Source organism: Ranitomeya imitator, chromosome 1 (assembly GCF_032444005.1).
Source record: "Ranitomeya imitator isolate aRanImi1 chromosome 1, aRanImi1.pri, whole genome shotgun sequence".
In the NCBI taxonomy this organism is placed as follows: domain Eukaryota; kingdom Metazoa; phylum Chordata; class Amphibia; order Anura; family Dendrobatidae; genus Ranitomeya; species Ranitomeya imitator.
The window spans coordinates 881,164,934-881,187,140 of record NC_091282.1 but is presented as its reverse complement, the minus strand read 5'-3'; the positions used below and the strand labels follow the sequence as shown (position 1 = coordinate 881,187,140).

Sequence of the window (22,207 nt, the reverse complement as noted above, 5' to 3'; positions counted from 1 at the left end):
CAATTTTTCAATAACAACCCATAACCGTAATCGCACAGACAAAACATTGCAATAATAAATACAAATCAAGAAATTAAACACAGAATACAAAATGTGCAAAGAGAAATATATACTTACAAGTTTGGCAAGCAGATTCAGATTCTCTCTTTGGTGATGACTTGTGAAAGACAATGGCAAACCCCTCTTTCCTTTAAATATATATATATATATATATATATATATATATATATATATATATATATATATATATATATATATATATATATATGTTGTTTTTTTTGTGTCTAGACAATGTTTTGCATTTTTTACTGGAAAACGCATGCGTCGTACAACGCACCACGACGCAAGTACTTGCGTCGTCTGCGTTGTCAATACAAGTCAATGGGGAAAAAGGCGCATCCACGACGCATGCGTTTTTTAAAAGGTCGGCGCCGCCCGAAAAATGCAACATGTTGCGTTTGCCGCGCCCAGACAGGTGCGCCCTAACGCCGCATGCGGCGTAAAACGCAACAAAACACAACGCATGCACATGCGGCCCCATGCGGCGCCAATGTTAAAGATAGGGCCGCACGACGCATGCGTTTTGTTGCGGCGGCGACGCTGCGGCGCAAACCGCAAATGTGAACGTACCCTAAGAATTTTTAATTCGCTCAGTATCATTATTAAACCAATTATATATGCTCCAAAATACTTTGTGATTGATGTTGCATAAGAGGTTTATTGTAGCCTTGGAAAAAGTTTTTTTGAGAAGGAAATCTCTAATTTGGTTCTTCAAAATCATATTATTTAAGAAGGTGGCTGAAGGAAGTTTAAAAGTTTTTTTTTTTTTTAAATTACTAAAAGAGAAATTTTTCCCATCATAAATATCTTTTAATTTTTTTTTACCATATTCAGACCAGGATGTGGAAAATATGTGATTGTATAAAGAGGAAATAAACGATATTGGGAGATTTTTCAAAGATTGTTTTTATTTATCCCTCTTTCAGGTTTAGCCAATTTTTTTCCACGCGTAGATGAAGGCCATGAAAATAGGGTGGTCATGAACATTTGAGCTTTTTGTTTAGTAAGTGTTTGAATAGTAATTCACGTGGAGGTTTATTGTTCAATGTGGTTTCTAGTTTGAGCAAGGCCGGAGATTCATAATGAGACTGCGAATGTATACTTTGTTTAATAAGGTTGCTAGAGTAGTATGCTGTGATGTTTGGGAGTCCTAGTCCATCAAAAATTTATTTTTGTATAAAACGTTAGCCGAATTTCTGGCTTTTTATTGTTCCAGATGAAAGAATTAAAGTTTGAATACTTAAGTAGGAGGTTGATATTAGAAGAGGGAGAGTTCTAAAGGTGTATAGGATTTTAGGAAGATTAAAAGTTTTGACTATTAAGGTTTTACCCCAACATAAGTCTTTTATCGCCATAGAAGGAAAAATGTTTAGTAATAGTGTTGATTAAAGACTTGAGGTTAGTGAGAATTAAAGAGTTACGTTTTTGCGTGATGGTTAAGCCTAAATATGTAATGTTCTCTTCTGCCCAACAGAAAGTTGATATATCTTTGATTTGTGTTGCTTAGATTAAAACGGACACGATTAAAATTTATTGTTTACTTTGAAATAAGATAGCACAAAGTTTGAGCGTTCTTTGAAGTTCAATAATTGCGTTTAACTGGTAAGAAAGAGATAAAATTAAATCACCAGTAAATAGGCTTAATTCTTGCATCAAATTCGGGCGCATAGCTTCTTTCCTGACCCCTCTGGCGCTGCTGCCCAGAACGTAAAGGTGTTCTAGAGGTGGCAGCATCAGAGGTGTGGGGTAAAGGGAAGGCTAACTCATCACCAGCAGCTTCATGTGATGAAGTCTGAGATAATGCTCCAGTGCTGGTGGATGGGGCCGAAGGATCAGATGTGAGGGAAGGGTCAGACCAAGTGTCAGGGGTGGGGTCTAGCAACGTGGTCCCTGGTGGCGGACTCCTGTGGGATTGCTCCAGAGGGGTCCAACGCAGCAGCAGGCTTCTGAGTGCTGCAGATGGTGCTGTGAAAGAAAAGAAAAACAAATTAATATCTAGATATTACATAGCCCTGGCTGAAACAAAAAAAATAAGGTTAGACAGGTAAACATTTTGACTTCATTAATGGGCTGTGGAATAGTTACTCTCTGCTAACCATCGTCGACCGGAGGAGCGACAGGGCCCCTGCCGTACTTGTATTGGCTCCTGCGTCCTCTCGATCCACTCGGGGCTTGCATCTCCTTGTTGAACTCCCTCTTGAGCGATCTGACTGCCACCGCTATATTACCCTTTCACATGTAAAAATTTTTTGTTTACAACACATTCCGTCCTGTAACCTAAGTTACTGAAATGGGAATACTTACGCACTTGAGTCTGCTGCCTAGGTTAAAGGTCCTCTCAGTTGTCCACAATGATGAAGCGTACTTGCTCCCAGAGCCGACGGGTGATAAATTGATCAGTATGGCTGCGGTCAGCCATGTTCCACTGCGGCTCTTCGATGAGGCGCTCCACATCAATACCCCCCCTCTTCACCAGCCAAGTCTGGAGCACGCTGTGTAGACAAAAAAAAAAAAAAAAAATTATTAAACTGAAATCCACATCGAAATCCACAGAACCCCTGCCTATTCACCACCGGGGGAATGTTATATCCAGAAGCTCACGAACAATGGTGGAGGAGCGCCGTCCTGTTGAAAGATGACCCCTTCTGGAAATTGTGGCACTGCATACAATTCCAACATGTTAGGATATTTGTTTGCCATCAGACTGCTCCGCACAAAAAAATGGACCTGTCACCTTAACATGCATCAGGTCACACCACACATTCACTTTAGGGGTGTTACGTTCGTACTCAACGTAGGCATGAGAATGTTCAGCAGCCCATATTCTGATGTTATGGCGATTAACATGTCCACAGATATGGAAAGTCGCCTCATTGCTAAACACAATCTTCTGAAAAAATCTTGCATTATTGTCAATCTCATGAAGCATATCTGTAGCAAATGTGCATCGTTTGGGTCTATCTGCTGGTTTGATGGCGTGCAACAGCCGCAATTTGTACCCCCGTAAAAGAGATGTTTCTTTAACATCTTATGAGCTGTAGTCTTGCTTACATGTAATTGTCGAGCACACGCACGCACTTTTTTTTTTTTTTTTTGATAGGGCTCCTTAGGTAGCTATCCCGTATAGCTTGTACAGACTTGTCACTGACTGGCCTACCAGAAAGGGGTTTCTCCACCAAACTGCCAGTTTGCGTCAACTGCTTATCCCGCTGAGTATTGTTGTTCCTATGTGGTGACGCTTCGTTATAAATGTGCTGATATTCGCATGGCGCTTTGGTCACGGATTCAAATTTGGCAAGCCACAAAACACACTGAACTTTCCTCTGTACCGTCCACATCTTGACTGGCATGGAAAACACAGCTGGCATAAGCTTGTGGTTATATAATCAGAGTTCAGTTTCAGGTTAATCTGGTTGGGGGCTCAGCAACAGCTTAAGGCCGGTTTCACACGTCAGTGGCTCCGTCAGTGTCTGCGCTGTGTGGCTTCGATTCCCCAAAGAAACTAATTTCAAGACGGCCTGTTGACGTTTGGCCACGGCTGTGCTCATGTCGGTCATAACAGGTAAACATTCACGGGTCCATGTGGAGGTGGACTCTGACGGCTCCAGCAGTGATGATTCTGAGGAACTTGTGTATGAGGAGGAGTCTATGCGTACAGACTGGATTCCTGCAATCCTTGGAGTGGGCAGGACACGTCCTGCGCCACTCGCACAATCTGTACCCGGCTCAACAACATTAACCTAATGGGCAGTGAGGGAAAGGTATCGCCCCTGTCCATGTTGACTGGTCCACGCATCGGTGGTGAGGTGGACCTTGCTACTGACGGCGTTCAGTAGCACGTGTTTTATGTGTCCCTCCACATGCTTGTGCAGGGCAGGGACGGCTTGCCTGCTGAAGTAAAAGCGGCTGGGCACCTTGTACTGTGGGACTGCCAATGCCATCAAGTCACGGAAGCTGTCAGTCTCCACCAGCCTGAATGAGAGCATTTTCAGGGACAGAAGTTTGGCAATGCCTGCATTCAGAGCCTGTGCTCGGGGGTGGTTTGCCGAGAACGGCCGCCTTTTCTCCCATGCCTGTACTACCGATGGCTGTAGACTGGGCTGGGAGTGTGAGGATGAGTGGTGCTGTGGGTGGAATTACAGTGGGTCTCTGGACAAGTGCCAGAGGTTCTTCCATGGCGATCCTGGGAGGAAGCCGAACCAGCTGTGCGTGAGCTGGAGGAAGAGGCAACACGAGCTGAAGAGGTGGTAGCTGCTGCCGCTGTTGGTTGGCCTAGGTCTTCAGTGTGTTTTTGTAACTCCACCGCGTGCCTGGTCCGCACATGTTTCCACATATTTGTGGTATTGAGGTTGCTGACACTTTTCCCTCTTTTGACTTTCTGATGACACAGCTTGCATTTGACAAAACAAATGTCATCTGCAACTGTGTCAAAAAAGGAACAGGCACTGCAAGTCTTGGGAGCACCCTTTTTGGCTTTTGGAAGAGACAAGCTCCTAACGGGTGCCAAAGTGGAGGCTACAGGCTCTGCAGTCTTCCCCCTCCCTCTCCCTCTTTGGCCCGTTCGGGGGAATCTCTTCCTCAGAGCTGCTCCCACCACCTTCCTGTACCTCACGCCACGATTGGGTCAAGGACCTCATTTCCACTACCCTCTGCCACCAACTGCTCCTGGGTAGTCTCGGCAGCACAGTACGCACCAGAAAGCGGCACCTGAGTTTCATCATCAGATGCGTACTGCGCTGTGGTCACCGCAGGCACTGGCCCACCCGCCTCTTCAGAGTCAGAGACAAAGCTGTTGGGCATTACTGCACACTGCTTCTTCCATTTCTCCAATGCTGCTTGGCTGGCCCCCTGTTTCCAAGCCAAGAGATTCAGAGAACAGAAGTAGAGACGGCTCCTGTCCTGGGCTCTGACTGCCTGGCCATTTGGCAGGTGGTGAAGAGACAGATGGCTGCTCTCCAGTGCTCTGTGCCTGAGAGGATGTGGCACTAATTGAAGTGGATGCGTTAGCTGCCATCCATCCGACAACGGCTTCAATTTGATCTTCACGCAGCAGCGGTGCACGGCGCTCTACTACAAAGCTGCGCATGAAGGACTGTTCCCTGCTGAAACTGGGTGATGATGAGTCACCGGTGCCCGCAGCAGGCACAGAATCACCACGTCCTATCCCCGCCCCTCTCCCTGCTCAATGCCCACGTGCCTTATTCCCTGCCCTCTTCATCTTGGTTGACAAATAAAGATAAGCAGAAAAGTACTAAGGCCTTAGTGTGCTTATTCCTGAACAGCTCCTCCTAACAGGTATAATAAACACTAATTTTCTAAAGTGTGGACTAGACTTTATTATGAGTTAATGTGGCCTACACAACTGTGAAGTGGTGTGTTTGGTGAACTTAACTTTTTTTTGGGGGGGCAATCAGACTACAGAGCGAGTTTCACTCACACGGAGACCATGCAGACAGCCGTAAACGGCGCTGCAAGACCCAAAAAAGCTCCTCTAGGTTATCCTATGTAGTGTTTTTCCACAATTTGGTTGGATACGGGTGGAAAGCCACTAATAGGAATTTTTTTAGAAAATGTGCAGAAGGCTGCACTATTAGCAAAAAAGGACAATGGATAGAACAGTATGAGGCAGTGTGAACCCCCCTGAGCTGAATACAACCGGCTATGGCTGCACACAGACTACAGAGTGAGCTACACACACACACACACAGAGACCTTGCAGAACGCTGTTAAAACAGCGCTGCAAGGCAAAAGCAAGGTGAACACAGCGGTTGCTAAATTAGCCTGGGAAAAGCGCTATCTCAACTGGCCCTCAGTCAGAACACAGTGTCCTGTCCCTAACTGAATTCACAGCAGAGCACAAAATGGCGGCAGCGTTTTTTATAGTGCATCATGACATCATTTCAGCAGCCAATCACAGCCTTGCCAGTACTTACATGCCCACCATGCTAAACAGGATGTGCCCACACTTGTAATCATTCTCATTGGCTGAATTAAATAAAACCGGGACTTAGCATTATGGGAACTTCAGATTCCTGTATCCGATATGCGGTAAATATCGGAAATCGGTATCGGAATTCCGATACCGCAAATATCGGCCGATACCCGATACTTGCGGTATTGGAATGCTCAACACTAGTCGGCACCGTCAGGGTTGGCCGGGAAATGTAGCAGCCTGTGCCCCTCTGCGCCCTCCTATAGCCAGCCTGTGCCCCTCTGTGCCCTCCTATAGCCAGCCTGTGCCCCTCTGCGCCCTCCTATAGCCAGCCTTTAGGTCACCTATGCCCTCCTGTAGATACCCTGAGCCCTCCTACAGTCCTCCTGTGCTGGGTCGGCTGAGAACAAGCCAGCACCAGCAGGGTCGGCCAGGAAATGCAACAGCCTGTCTGCAGGTCCCCTGTGTCCTGCAGTTTTCCTATGCTGGGTTGGCTGGGAACGAGGCGGCGCCAGTAGGGTCGGCTGGGAACGAGGTGGCTCTGCAAATTTTTATTTTTTTACTGACTCGTGTATAAGCCAAGGAGGCTTTTTCAGCCCATTTTCTGGGGTGAAAAAACTCAGATTATACTCTAATATGTACGGTATATTCATATTTATTTTGTGGACATCTTTATAAAATTGAAAAGCTACATACCTTCAGGGGATTGCTCATCTTCTGACTCATCACTGTAGAGCTGTACTGGTTCTAAAGCAAAAATACAAATCACCAATGTGAATGAATATGCTATAGAAAATGTTCAAAAAGTAAAAAAAATTCCTATTCTACAAAGTCTATATATGTTATGTGAACCCAGTAATCAATACATTATATACTAGGTCAACATAATATATACAGATGGAGCAAATAAATTCCTGTGTCGCATGGTGTGCCAGTGAGAAGCACTGGCACGCCATGCCACACAAGGCATTTACATTCACTGTGCAGCCACTATTGTTCGCTGCACAGCGACTGCTAATAGAACGCAGCCGATTCTTTTGAGCCAGCCGCGTCCTATTGTATTCTTGGCGGCCGCCCGGGGTTTAAGTAAAGAGATTGCGCTGTATCCCAGGCGGGTAACTGCTGCATCTTGCAGCAGACACCCGCGGGCAACACCTGCGATCGGGTCCCTAGCAACCACTTGCTGGCTTCTCTGGTTACAGGGAGTCAGCGGGCAGCTACAGGCAGCAGTGCTGCAATGTTAATTTAACATTGCTGTGCTGCTGAGGCCGCAGCTTCCTTGGCAACCCTTGTTGGCCAAGGAAGCTACGGTTCCGCGGCCGTGGTTAACACGGCTGTTTTTGTACAGATCTGTTGCTCCGTGAATCACGGAGCAACGGATCCGTAAAAACGGCTGTGGATAACCACTGTTGTGTAAACCTGGCCTAAACATACCCAAGATAATAACACTGATATCCATCAAACAGAGTTGTTTAAAATAGAAAAGGAGTATTTCTGGAGACAGTAAATCAAAGGCTGTGCAGGTAAGCTGTAATTTTACAGAACAAAAATTACATACTCATAAATGGATATTTTCCTCAATACTAACCCTCTGGATCAATGCTGATATCCTCAAAATTTTTGCCTTTAAATTCAGCCAGTCTTCCTTTTTCAAGAGCCAAGAGAAGTTTGCTGATCTTGGCAAGCTGTAAGGTTCCTTCTGGGAGGCGGTAATATTGTCTGTGCACCTTAATGTCGTGGCGAAGAAAGTCTGCTAATTGATCTAACTCTGTGTCGTTTATGTTCAGAACTTTTGTTAGAGTAGCAACGTGCTTTCGTAGCTTGTGGAAGTCAGTGTTTCAGGATTTTTAGCTCCACATTCTTTAGCAAAAAGGCGTATACAATCACATCCTCTGAAATGTGACACAGCCTCTGGTCTGGCAAACGTGCACATTTTCAGACAGCACTCCACAAACTGTACGCTTCTCTACAAGAAGTGTCATTGCATTTTGCACTGCTGGTGTTAAAAGGATTGGAACTTTTCTACCTCGTTTACCTCGGATTTCAATTCTTGTGAAATGTTGGCAGAACTTTTTTTCTAAGTCAGAAAGTGCTAAAGCAACATCATCATGCAGATGTGAAGTATCTCTTGAGGTAAAGCTACTTAAGAACATCTTAGAAACTTCACCCTCTCGTCTTCGATTGAATAAGATTAGCTGTGCAAGTATAACTTTTGCAAGTAATGTCCATTTTTTTAACTGAGGGAGCAGTTGACAAAAGGTTATAGTACTCCTGCAGTTTTTCGTCAATATACAAGTGCATTTTTTTCACATCTTCAGTGAAGGGTAAGAGCTGAGGAGTGTTCCATTTTGTTTCTTTTAGAGATTTTAAGGCAGCTGATGAGATTAGCTCATTCCATCTTGTTTCATACAACTTTCGGAAGTTGCGTGCATTCTCCACTCTGTCTTGGCATCCCTCCACCATTGCTTGGCATTCCAGAATACTGGAAATTTTCACCAAGCTATGGCCAAGCTTCAGTGCCATAGTGCCTTCGTCATAGCCAGCAAGAACTCTCACAGAATTTATGGCATGCATAAAGTTTGATGGGACAATAAAGTGTACAAGTTTGAAAAGAGGAGAACATTTTCTGGCCTCTAGTACTAACCTTCCAACTTCTCTAAGTTTTTGACGGATGTATTTGTGTTTATCAACTTCCGATCCGATTCTGTTATAGAGATGCTGACCCATCTGTACAATGGATCCATCACTTTTAATTGTGGATGAAATTTCATCTGGTCTCATATAGCTTAGAAGCTTCCGAAAACCACTGCTAATTCCAGGTGGTATGGGCCCCATAAAGGCACAGAGAGATGGCACTTTTTTTTCTCCCAGGGCTTGATGATGTACTTGTTTGGTTTAGTTTACATTTTTTCATGTGTCTCCAGAGATATTTTTTGACAAATAAGCCTTGGCAATGAATGCAGTGCATGAAATCTTTGGGAGAATTTTCTTTTGTGGGCTGTTAAAATGTAACAAGAACTCCACTTCCAGTTCTAATTACATTAGAATTGTGAGCAAAGTTGCCCCGATTTCGAAGATGTTCTAAAGACATTCGCCTTTCTTTTGAGCCCTTTGCAAACTTAAATGCACCTGCGACTTCAGGTTCACTTTTATGAACATGTTCGAGATGTCTTGCAATTTTCATGAATGGTTTCTCGCAGTAAAAACAATACTGTTTTTATTATACATCCTTACACCACTTTCCCTTTGGGAAAGTACCTTAACTGACAGTCAGATATTTCTTTTTCCATGTTAAAAACACTGGTGCTATCAGATAGTAAATCGGTGTGTGGAGAAGTGTTGGTCTTTGTATTCTCTTGATGGCTCTGTAATGGCACCTCTTCATGGGTGGTGCTTGTTTCTGAACTGCTCTCCTCAGAAAAGTGTGGTAAATATTATTCTTCGCTGTTTTCTAGGCTAAAATCAGAGCTGTCTTCAATGTCAGAGATAGTGTTCATATTTTGCTGGAATGAAAATCAAACACATTGATACATTTAATGGCATCCTTTCACTTGTTTTAGTGGTTAAACATGTAGAAAGATAGCTGAAACATGATCTTGAATTTACCTCAATCTTTGGTGAGGTGGCTTGCTCTGTATGGAGACATGGTGCAGTTTCAGGGCTACTGTAGCAGGACACCTCTAGATCTTTCTGGTTTTCTTTTGTAACCATGGGTTTGTCAGCCACCTACATAGTTTAAACATAGGAACAGTACCAAAGTAACAACCAAATTTGTTTTTATTTACACCTGAATTGCAGCAGGTGCTGATATGACTCTTAAGCTGTGGTTCTCCTATTGCAGTATATGGGAGAGACATGGCTTCAGAGTCAAAATATGGGCACCCTTGGGACTTCGGTGGGTGCTTCTGCAGAAGCCAGGGAGAGGGGGAGCTGTCAAAACTTGCTTCCTGACTTAATGTGAGGTGGACAATGCCTCTCATAATCTGCAGATGGAGCAAATATTTTCTTGTGTCCCATCATGACACGAGGCCCGATATTCTGCACCTACATAGTAAGACAGGACACAAACCTGTAAATAAATCATGGCAAATTTACTTTAGCCGCGGGCAGTCCTGCATATACAATAGAACACGGACGGCTGAATAGAAGCGGCCGCGTTCCATTAAAATCGTGGCCACGTTCTATTTATATTCGCCGCTGCAAATACAATAGGGTGCATCTAGCTCAATAGAACCGGCCATGTCCTATTTACATTCGCTGTGCAGCGAACAATAACAGCTGTACAGCAAATGTAAATGCCTTGTGTGGCATGGCGCACCAGCGCTTCTCACTGGTGCGCCATGCCACACAAGATTTCTTTTTCACCATCTGTAAGTTATTGTGTATATTCCACCTGACAGGTTTCCTTTTAAATGAGTTTTTGAGTTTTGCATGTTAATGAAATATCGTCAGGATAGGCTTGAATCTGATGGTGTAGAGCCACCATAGCAAGATCTACATTGTGAAAGGAGCCAGAAGCAGATAGCTCAATTTACTATGCAGTGGCCATGCCAGACTGCAGCAGCTCAGCTCCCATACCAGTGACTCTGAACTGAGCTAAAGTAACCTGGCAGATCCATTACACATTGAACAAAGCCATCTGGTTCTGTCAGGGAGACATCGCTGAATAGCAGATTAGTGGGAGTGTCAGATGTCTGCACCCCACCAATCAGCATTTTCAACACTAAAAACAAATAGTGTGATTGGTGCATGATCTGAAATGTGTGAGTATGTCCCCACGAGCATCGGGACCTGAAGGGAAAAGGCAGGGTGCTTTGAATGTGGGAAATGAAGTCTGGATGTGGTGAATGTCCCCCACTTGGTGCATGACCTTGTTGTGGAAATATCTATGAATTCACTAGATAGATAAGTTCTATAGTTCTAAAGTTTTGTTCAATGTGTAGTCAAGTCTCTTATTAGATGTCTAGAAGACTGTGACCTTTAACTCTGCTTTCTCTAAACACAGTGTTCAGCACATTCTGTAATGTCCTAAGTAGTCTATGTGGCTATCCTTGGACATTAAGACCCAGGATAAGTTGAAGTATAAACACTGATTAGTATACTTGTTAACCAGTTTTCTGTCTAACCATATCATTTTCTTAGTAATTTCTTTGTCCAATACTGCCTCCAAAGGTAGGATGCTGCATTGGTACTGTGTACTCATAACTAAACTGAAATTCGTTAAAATGGAGCCCACATGACGAATATAACCCATGTTTATATATACTAACCAATTATCTTCTGTAAATTAACAGATGTTTTGTTATCTCACCATGTGATATAATTGGAGGTATTTAACCTCGTCCATTGTAATTATACAATACAACCTTTTCCAAAACTCTACGACATTGTGTGGCATAGATTTATTGGGCTCGCAAGCAAAGGGTAAAGATAATTGCGGACACGAGTTATCAAAGCATGGGGATATACCTTTAAAGCATAGGTGTATATCTCCCATTATTTCCTTACCAACCTGAAATGTATACATCATACTTTACAGCTGTTTATACATTTCTCCTGCTACCCTGTGCTCATTACATTTTTGACAACAAGGGCTCAAACATACAGGCATCTGTCTTCGGTTTTTTTAGACGCTTTTTTGATATTGTCATTTAAACTGATGCTTTTAAAGAGCATTCCACTTTTTCAGCTGTCCCTCTCATGTTAATAGGTGAGGACAACAGGCTGCGCTTAAATGGCAAAGTGTGTGTGTGCTCCCATTGAAATCAATGGGACTGTAAAACATGCCTTTTTTTGATAGTCAATTAAACGCGTCAGATACATGTGTGTTCAAACACTGAATAAATACTTCTATTCATGCTTATTTTGGCCAAGAACTGATATGTGAGCAGGGTTGAATAAGGTACTGCAAGACACTTCTGTGGAACAATAATGGCCATGTTGATATTGATCTCAACAGGCTCTTAATTCACTTGATAGCTGTCATCAGTAGATAGGACACCTTCCATACACTGTACATTAAATGGGTGTCTGGTCTTTGTAGTGATACATTTAGTAATTTGTAGTTTTAGACACCTAATGTCTTTAGATTGAATATTCTAACAAAGTAATATAATTATACCTTTTCTCTCCAAGGGAAACTACTATCCCCATAATTGTATGTAATTTCTTCTCCAGGGTTGATGTTGCTAATGGCAAAAAGGCACAAATGTGGCTTTTTTTCAACCATAACTTTCTTCATTTTGCAATTTGGGTTTTTATATTCATCATTAACTAATCTTCCTAATGAGTCATTGTCTTGGGATGCATCAATGCTGATATAAAAGAAAAAAATGTACATGAATCTTGACATGTAGAAATAACTGGTTGATTATAATATAACCAAGATAATACAAATGTATTTAAAGGGAGTCTGTCACTAGTTTTTTAGCGTGGAGTTTTACTAAAAGATAGGTAAGCCATGGAACAGTGGGCAGAGTGCAGAGGAAGGCAACATCTTATTTAACCCTCCCTCACATACAATATTCGGACTAACGAGTTCACATACAATGTGCCTGTCAGGCGCCTGCTGGAAAAATACCTATAATATCTAATGTTTGCAATTTCAGTGCTCTAAAAGTGATCAGTGACCTTCATAGGGATGTAATAAAAGAGACTACACATAATCAGTTGCAAAAAAACCATTTACTTAACATAAAACTAATAACTATGAAATACAAACTTTTCAAAACTCCCGCCAAATAGTCCCCAGTTCGACTCTCTCAAAAAAATGTACAAAGAAAATTTTTGAACACAAACTTAATTTTAAGGTACCTTAAGTACTATTAAAAACATATTCAATCAGAAGTAGATGCTGAGGTTTCCCCAGAAAAGTCACACTTGCAGAGCAAATAGCAAGAATTACACACCATTTTTGCATGTGTCAGGCAAATTGCTTTATGACATTTGAGACATTCATAATTTGAAAGCCTTCTGGTTCCTCTTTCCGTTTGGCAGGTGGTGCATCTCCTTCTTTTGTGAGGTGGTGCAGATGGTGACTTTTCACCATCATCTTCTGGGCGGAACCTTTTGAGCTGAACTTGAAGGCGAGAGGAGATACCGATTGTTTTCACGCTTCTCCTGCGTAGCTCTCCAAGTACTAGTTCATGGGCCAATTTTTTCAGATACAATCGTCTACGGAGTGGTTCAAGCTTGTTTTCAAGATAAATTACTTGTGAATTTATACCACCCAAATTCAACATAGCAAAAAATATGACCATTGGCCAGCGTTTGATGTTTCTGCTGACGTTGAAAGTGGAGCACATCTGATCTGCTGTATCCACACCCCCTTTGGTGGCATTGTAAAATGTAATTATCTCCGTTTTTTTTTCTGCCCCAGTCCCAGGATCGATGGCAGCATCATCATAAAGTGTTGATAGAAGAAGTACGATTTTTTTGGCATGTGGTACATGGGAAACTAAAGCCTTTCCATTATGGAATGCAAACATACTGCTGTACTGTTGTCTCTCTTTCACACTTACAAACTGTGGCGGCAATTCCCTTTTGTTTTTTCTTACAGTTCCCACATATGACAGCTTCTGAATTTTCAGATAATCAAACAGATCACAACTTGTAAACCAATTGTCAGCTGTAATATATTGCGACCCGATCCAAATAAGGGTTCAGCCAGTCTTTTTACAACATCAATGGGTTTGTTGCTCACACAGTAAGGACCTTCTGGTTGTTTTCCTGCATAAACTTCCAGGTTGTAAGTGTAGGTCTTACTGGCATCAACAAGGGCATAAATTTTTATTCCATATTTGTTTGGCTTTGATGGAATATATTGACGAAAGGCACATCTACCACGAAAACCAGGGAGCATTTCGTCAATAGTGAGATTCTCTCCAGGGTAATAACTTTGTTTACAGTTTACAACAAATCTTTGAAATATATCACGAATTGGAGCAAGTCGGTCATGTGTTTTGCGTTCGGTTCGGGTAGTTCTGTCGTCAAACCGAAGGCAACGAATTAGAATCTTGAATCTGTTTATGGACATAACAAGGCTAAATTTTTTTAACTCCATCCCCATCTTTACCCCAAAGTTCCTCCAAACTTTGTCTATTTGCCCTATAAGCTCCTGCAAGGTACAGTAATCCAAAAAAAGCACGCAGTTCTATTTCATCTGTGGGCTTGATGGTTCTGTTGCAGATGTACTTGTCCTTTATAATGTCTATATATTGGTTGGTATATGTGACAATAGAGTCCAGAATGTCATCTGTAAATATACTGTTCCAGCATTCAACTGCAGTTTTTGCATTACGTGCAGTTCCTATTACTGCAGGAAGGTGAGTAATAATGTTTAAAGGTTCCCTACGTTTTTTCTGGAATGGCTTCTTGTTCCATTTAGTATTTTTATCTTTTCCAATATAATATGATCCAACTTCTTCATCCTCACCACTGTCACCATCTTGCTCTGTTTCAGAATCCAGGACACATTCTTCCACCTCATCATGAGAATCAATCTCACTTTCCTCTCCTAAATCCTCATTCAGTGTGAGGTCTCTATCATCTAACAGCATGTTTGTTACTTCCTCAACATCAAGTTGTTTGGATAAATTGTACATTTTCCTCTCCATTTCAGCAGATAATCTGAAGCAAGAGAAGGAATATGTTAGGGAACTACTGTATATGCCTGAGCAGCACACTTTCTTTTATAAAATCTCCCTTATTTCTATGAAATATCCTCACATTTTGTGCTATACATTCATAAAACAAGCTAAATAAACTATTGTGATGAATAAAAACATAAAATACCAACCTTACCGAATGTGACGTATTCACATACAATGAACCTGAGAGATCTGTGCAGCTATATCCTCTCCCCTGAAGCTCTGAAATCCAACTGTGATATCAGATTTCACAGACCTTCAAGAGACAGGAGACTACCTGGAGGGAGGGGGTTTCCTCACAATCTGGTGAGGAAGGAGAAATGAAAGTAAAAGAGAAGCGCCTGTCAGATCAGTTGTATGTGACGGAGGTTTAAGGAGCAGAGTTACTATTTCTGCCTTTGAATATGGTCCCTTTATGAATTTATTGATCTGTTCTTTCAGCATAACATATGCCATGAAATCTGAAGGTTGAAGATTAAATTTTTCTTTTAATTTTTCAAAGGTAGTGAAGCTACCGTTATATAAATCTCTGACCGTTTTAATGCCCAGTTCTGACCATTTTGTTGGTAGCTGGGAGTTATAGAGATCTGTGAGTAGTGTAAGCGGAAAGTTGTAAAGTAATTCTGATTTATTAATGCCCCTCTTAGGTCTTGCCAGTTTAACCCATGCTGTTGAAATAGCTCCTATAATGGGATGTGAAGAGTTAGAAGATTTATATTTGAATATTTTATCGTATATACAATTTCTTTTTATGGGACGATAATTATTATAGGAAGTTTCCAAATCCACCCGAGCCGGCTTTGATGAATGATTGACCCAATTAAGACACTGCCTTATGAGATTGCCAAAGTAGTAGGCTCGAATGTTCGGCAATCCTAGGCCACCTCTGGATTTAATTTTATAGAGGATAGTGCTAGCCACCCTCGCTTTTTTATTACCCCATATAAATGAATTAACCGACGCTTAAAGTTTGTTTGAGAGGGAAGTAGGGATCAATAGTGGAAGTGACCTAAACAGGTAAAGGACTTTGGGGAGGACAATTGTCTTAACTGCAAGTACTCTACCCGTCCATGTCAGCCCTGACTTGCTCCAAGTAAGAAAATCCTGTGAGATGGTGTTTGATACTTTTTCAATATTACTTTTAACGGTGGATGAGAAGTTTTTGGTGAATAATATTCCTAGGTAAAAGATTCCAGTCTCTTCCCATGTGAAGCCTGTCTTTGCCCTCAAAAGATCTTCGGATTGTTTGTCCAAATTGAATTGAAGTAACTTGGATTTTTTGTTTATTTTAAAGTAAGAGACCCTAGAGAGAGACTCCAGAATTTCCAACAAATTTGTAGTTGAGGTAATTGCATCCGAAAGGGATAGCAACAGGTCATCTGCGAAAAGACTGATATTATACTGGCGATGAGTAGTGTTGATACCTTTGATTAGTTCGTTGTTCCTAACTTGGACCGCCAATGGTTCAATAGCCAGCGCGATAAAGAGGGGTGATAATGGACACCCCTGTCTGGTGCCATTGTTTATTGAGAAGGTTTTAGACATTTGGTTGTTAATGTAGATCCGCGCATTAGGAAAATAATATAGAGCAAATATGGATGTGATTAATCCCTCACCAAAGTGAGTCAAGATAGCTCTAAGATATTCCCAATTTACTCGATCAAACGCTTTTTCAGCATCCAAAGTAATTATTAATGAAGGGATTTGAGTTATGTTTATTTTATTGATAATGTTGAGAAGCCTCCTAGTCCCATCTGAAGTCTGTCTTCCCATGATGAAACCCAATTGGTCATTGTGGATCTGCTTGGGAAGAATATTTTTCAATCTCTCAGCAAGAATTTTAGAGTAAATTTTTAGGTCGCAGTTTGAGAGATGGGTCTATAGTTTTGGACCTTGTCAGAGTCGCTTTGGCTTTTGGGGATCATGATTATTGTTGCTTCCAGCATTTCTTTTGGAAAGAAGCCACAAACAGATGCCTTGTTGAAGACCTGTTCCAGATGTGGGGACAAGGCGTCCGAGAAGGTTTTATAGTATTCACCAACAAAACCATCAGGTCCAGGAGATTTCTGTGGTTTTAGGTTATGAATTATACTTTTTATTTCATCAGTATGATATGGTGAAGTTAGGAAATCTAGGTCTATTGGATCTATTTTGGGAAGGTGCATGTCTTTCAGAAATTCTTCTATAACTGTTTTATCTGGCTGGGGGGTACTGGAGTCTAGTTTTTAGATTGTAAAGATTATGGTAAAACTCAGCAAAGGTGTCTGCGATTTCTTTAGGATGGTATTTAGTCTCCTTGTGAGTTTTGAATCTTGGAGACTATTTTTAATTCTCTCTTTTTTTAGTTTATTCATCATGAATTTTGTCGGCTTGTTGAGAGGAGTAGACTTTAAATTTTGCTTAATCGTAATCAGATGGCCGCTTTCAGTTTTTGCCTGAGTTTGAGGATATCAATATGAATATCCGAAGAGGGCGAGGGGAGGCTTTTTTGCAAATTTTGCAGTTCGTGCACTGTATCCTGGCATAACTTGTGTTGTAAGTATTGCCTCGTCTCCATTATTTCGATTCAGCTGGAGATGTCAATCATGGTTTAGAAGTTCACTTTTTCCTTTTCCCCTTTGTTTTTTTTTGTACAACCTGCTGAGATTTCCTTCATCTGTCTCATTCCCTTGGATCCAATCCCACTGATAGCTGAACTGCCATAATGTGGTGACACTGTCTGGATGATGGACATGAACAAGAAGTCTTTGGGAAAAGTTGCACAATGTAAGATTCATTTTTAAAACCTTTAACGAGGAATACTTTCTGCTGTGGCACCAACACAATACCACCTGGTGTATTGAGAATTCCTTCTGCCACTGTTCTTCTTGGCAGATGGCTTCCTGTTTTTACATGCATTTTCTTTTGTGATCACAAGTTTTTAAAAATTCCAAGTTAAGAGCTCAGAACTCTCCATTCAGGTTGAAGTTACCCAGTCCACATCTCCCTCTCAGAACTTCCTTTGTGTAGTAAGAAGTTAAAACATACAGGACAAAACCTTCCATGTTTATTTCTTTCCCATCATGAAGTCTTCTTAGAACAGAATTAAAACTCACTTTGATTTGTTATTACTGAAGGTTCTTTGAACAAGTTGTGTTCTTCTAAAAGCCACCGTGCACAGTAATTGAGGATATCTGATTCCAGGTGCTTCTTATAGTAAGGGTACCGTCACACTGAAACGACGCTGCAGCGATACGACAATGATGTAGCGATACGACAATGATGTAGCGATACGACAATGATGTAGCGATACGACAATGATGTAGCGATACGACAATGATGTAGCGATACGACAATGATGTAGCGATACGACAACGATGTAGCGATACGACAACGATGTAGCGATACGACAACGATGTCGATCGCTGCAGCGTCGCTGGAGAGCTGTCACACAGACCGCTCTCCAGCGACCAACTATCCCGAGGTCCCTGGTAACCAGGGTAAACATCGGGTTACTAAGCGCAGGGCCGCGCTTAGTAACCCGATGTTTACCCTGGTTACCAGCGTAAACGTAAAAAAACCAAACATTACATACTTACATTCCATGTCTGTCCTCCGGCGCTGTGCTCTCCTCTGCACTGTCAGTGCCGGTCAGCCGTAAAGCAGAGCGGTGACGTCACCGCTGTGCTTTCTGGCTGGCCGGCGCTGACACAGGATGCAGGAGGAGTGCAGAGAAGCAGAGCGCCAGGGACAGACAGCTGAAGGTAAGTATGTAGTGTTTGTTTTTTTTAACGTTTACGCTGGTAACCAGGGTAAACATCGGGTTACTAAGCGCGGCCCTGCAATTAGTAACCCGATGTTTACCCTGGTTACCAGTGAAGACATCGCTGAATCGGCGTCACACACGCCGATTCAGCGATGTCAGCGGGAGATCCAGCGACAAAATAAAGTTTCAGACGATCTGCTACGACGTAAGATTCTCAGCGGGGTCCCTGATCGCAGTAGCGTGTCAGACATAGCGAGATCGTAACGATATCGCTGGAACGTCACGGATCGTGCCGTCCTAGCGATCAAAGTGCCACTGTGTGACTGTACCCTAAGGGTACCGTCACACAGTGCAATTTTCATCGCTACGACGGTACGATCCGTGACGCTCCAGCGTCGTAACAATATCGCTCCAGCGTCGTAGACTGCTGTCACACTTTGCAATCTACGACGCTGGAGCGATAATTTCATGACGTATGTGCGATGTAGAAGCCGTTGGTTACTATGCGCACATCGTATATGATATATGTTACACCATGCAATCATACCGCCACAGCGGGACACTAGACGACGAAAGAAAGTTTCAAACGATCTGCTACGACGTACGATTCTCAAAGGGGTCCCTGATCGCAGGAGCGTGTCAGACATTGCGATATCGCTCGAACGTCACAGATATATCGCTCGAACGTCACAGATATATCGCTCGAACGTCACGAATCGTGCCGTCGTAGCGATCAAAATTTCACTGTGTGACGGTACCCTAAGTGAGGAATTCTTCTGTCCAATGTTGGCTAAGTTCTTCTAACTTACTTATTTATTCGTTTGGTGTCTTGCTGTTAATTAAACTGTAAATACAGCTTTCATATGTTAATTTGTCCATTTGTTGTCCACCGTGCCTTTGCGTCCAGTATTGCACATATTTCCTCATGTGGTTCCAACACAGGAATCGTTTAACCTGGGGAAGTTGTGCATCTATACGGTTTGTAATTGCCTTTTCACGGTCAGTAATGATTTTCACCATGTTGCTGTTAAATACTGGACACTTTTCAGAAATAAAATTGAAGAACTTTCTGTGTGTACCTTCATCTTTCTTTAGGACATGACGGTTGCAAATACAGGGGTCCTGTGGATGGCTTTTGTTGCCCAATAGGAGCGGAGTGTGGGTTTTTTTTTTTACCAATCCCATATTCAGGGTAAGTCCCAAAAATTTATTTCGGGGACATTTGTGGGGATCCAGAAACGGGAATGAAAGGCAGTGGGTTTCTGAGAAATGTATTGTCGGGCATATACTTTTGTTTGGTTGATCAATTGTAGGAAAATTTGATAAAATGTCACCAGTTTTACCCCCATCAATTTTTATTAATTCCAGGGGCTGCTGAAAAATGGGGAATTTATGGTATAATGACACTTCACTTTCCCCACAGTAGAGGGGGGGGGGCGTTCGTATTTGGTCCTGCCTCTGAAGCTTCAGCAGTGACAACAGACTCCGCTACCTTCGGGCTGTGGGATCCAGTGGAGAAAGTCGTTGTCACTGCCTAAAAACTGCTCTACTTCATAGGCAAATTCAGTTTCACTGAAGGAGCTAAGCAGACTGTACGCTTGTTTCGTGCTAAATGTGCTGCGGGCCATTTGTTTGCCTGCCGAACAAAACACTAACCGAGATCTAACACCAGTATTTATTTATTTTTTTACTGCCTATCCCTAATACGTGTAACCCTAATACGTGTAACCCTAATACGTGTAACCCTAATACGTGTAACCCTAATAAGTAGAGATGAGCGAACATTTCAATGTTTGGTTCTGATTACGATCGCTGGATTTGCAATATTCGCCAATTAATTTGTTGAATATTTGCCGACCGCCATTTATCTCAATGGGAGGCAAAAACAAACTCATGCACACCTTCTAACTGCCCCAGTGCTGCCAAAACACATCAAGTGAAGGACAGACATCAGGAAAGTGGCCTCAATTCACCCACAGTACAAATTGCAACATGGCACTGCAGCAATCAGCCAGGCATGAGGAATCTGGGTCTAGGACAGCATTTACAGCTTTAAACACAGTAAGACGAGGTGGGTGAGGGATTAGTGTAGGCCTCCTTTGTTGGGAGCCCTGATACCGCGTCAAACACCTCTACCTGCTTTCATGCTGAGCCACACTCGGGTGACACAAATATCATTATTGTAGACTACCATTGTCAGAAAAATTTAAGGATAGTAACACGGGTAGTTGAGTCCAAGGAAGTGGAGCCCTGATGGACTCTGAGGCCTACTACTGCAAGCAACATGCATGAAGGAGACCCAACCAGAAGTATTCACATTTCCAAAAAATTTTGGCAGACAATACCAAAGTGGCATCAATTTCACCACACTATAGATAGTACAATAGGGACTGACAGGTCTTCCACTACACCCAATCCAACAGATAGACACACAACCAGGAGTGTTCACGTTTCCAAAAATTACTGGCATATACCATAAAATTGGCGTAAATTTCACCACAGTAGAAATAGTATAATAGGGACCGACAGGTCTTCCACCACACTCAATCTAACAGATAGACACCCAATCAGGAGTGTTTGCATTTCCAAAAATTACTGACAGACACCTCAGAAGTGGCATCAATTTCACGAGCGTAAAAATTGTATAATTGGGACCCACAGTGTTAGGGCTAGCGGAACGCACCAAATAATAAGACAGATAGAGTATGGTGCGTTCGCAGCCCGGGGTCCACCGTGCAGAGATGGAACCTGCTGCCAAGTAATGACGGACTATATGGCGGTACTCATAAGTATACACACGTGGGTTAAACTTCACCCAGCGTGAAGGAAGCGATCCTGTTGCGTCACAGGATCGCGGTACCGCACATAGAGCGCGAGCAAGTAGTCAGCGAACTCAGCCCCAACTAGGATTGAAGTCCGATTAGACCCTTGCTGGCACAACACCGCAGCTGGGTGTGTAAGGAAGCTGAATAACAATATTAGGGCACAAGAGTGCATGCGGTGCCGCACTGACGAACGCCACTAACCACCCAGGCTTGGGTAAGGAAAGCACAGAAGAAGTGCACGGCGCCGTACTGGCGCCGTACTGGCGGTCACAGCAATTGGACGCTGTAATGTGTGATTCGTGCTGTAGGATAAGTCGGGCGCTAGATAGCAACCATACACCTTCCGCGAACAGACATTCAATAGGGAAGGGGTATCCAAGGACGACTTGCACTCACAACAGACACACATATGCAAATGTACACTAGCGCATGGCCGTGCGGTCATGCGCAGTTTATATAGTTGCAGCACAGGAAGTGGCCACAGAAACTTTGCCCTTCCAAGACCTGCCAAGAGGACCAATGGAATTTGCTGCAGGGCTTGAGCACATGACCCTCGATCTCCAACGGGAGATCTTGCCCTGGGCATGCTCCGTGTGTGCAGACAAGGACTTAAGGCCCCGTCACACATAGCGACGCTGCAGCGATACCGACAACGATCCGGATCGCTGCAGCGATACCGACAACGATCCGGATCGCTGCCGCGTCGCTGTTTGGTCGCTGGAGAGCTGTCACACAGACAGCTCTCCAGCGACCAACGATCCCGAGGTCCCCGGTAACCAGGGTAAACTTCGGGTAACTAAGCGCAGGGCCGCGCTTAGTAACCCGATGTTTACCCTGGTTACCATCCTAAAAGTAAAAAAACAAACGCTACCTACTTACCTACCGCTGTCTGTCCTCGGTGCTCTGCTTCTCTGGTCTGGCTGTGAGCACAGCGGCCGGAAAGCAGAGCGGTGACGTCACCGCTCTGCTTTCCGGCTGACCGGCGCTCACAGCCAGA

At 43.0% G+C, this 22,207-nt stretch overlaps 2 long non-coding RNA genes across 4 annotated transcripts in view; one reads left to right on the top strand and one right to left on the bottom strand.

The window, feature by feature from the left end:
* Positions 1-865: 865 nt before the first annotated feature.
* LOC138658190 (uncharacterized) lies at positions 866-7,804 on the bottom strand. 3 transcript variants are annotated; one of them, XR_011317383.1, is made up of 4 exons: positions 7,581-7,804; positions 6,689-6,739; positions 2,146-2,552; positions 866-2,025 (listed from the first exon to the last, which is right to left on the bottom strand). It is a non-coding gene; the product is annotated as an uncharacterized lncRNA (long non-coding RNA). The 3 variants fall into 3 exon arrangements; XR_011317384.1 differs by having other exon boundaries at positions 2,157-2,552; XR_011317385.1 differs by having other exon boundaries at positions 2,365-2,552.
* A 148-nt stretch (positions 7,805-7,952) lies between these two features.
* LOC138658189 (uncharacterized) overlaps positions 7,953-22,207 on the top strand; it is a 176,501-nt gene continuing 162,246 nt past the window's right edge. Inside the window, exon 1 of the long non-coding RNA XR_011317382.1 lies at positions 7,953-8,125. This is a non-coding gene — a long non-coding RNA (uncharacterized lncRNA). The remainder of the gene's footprint in view (positions 8,126-22,207) is intronic.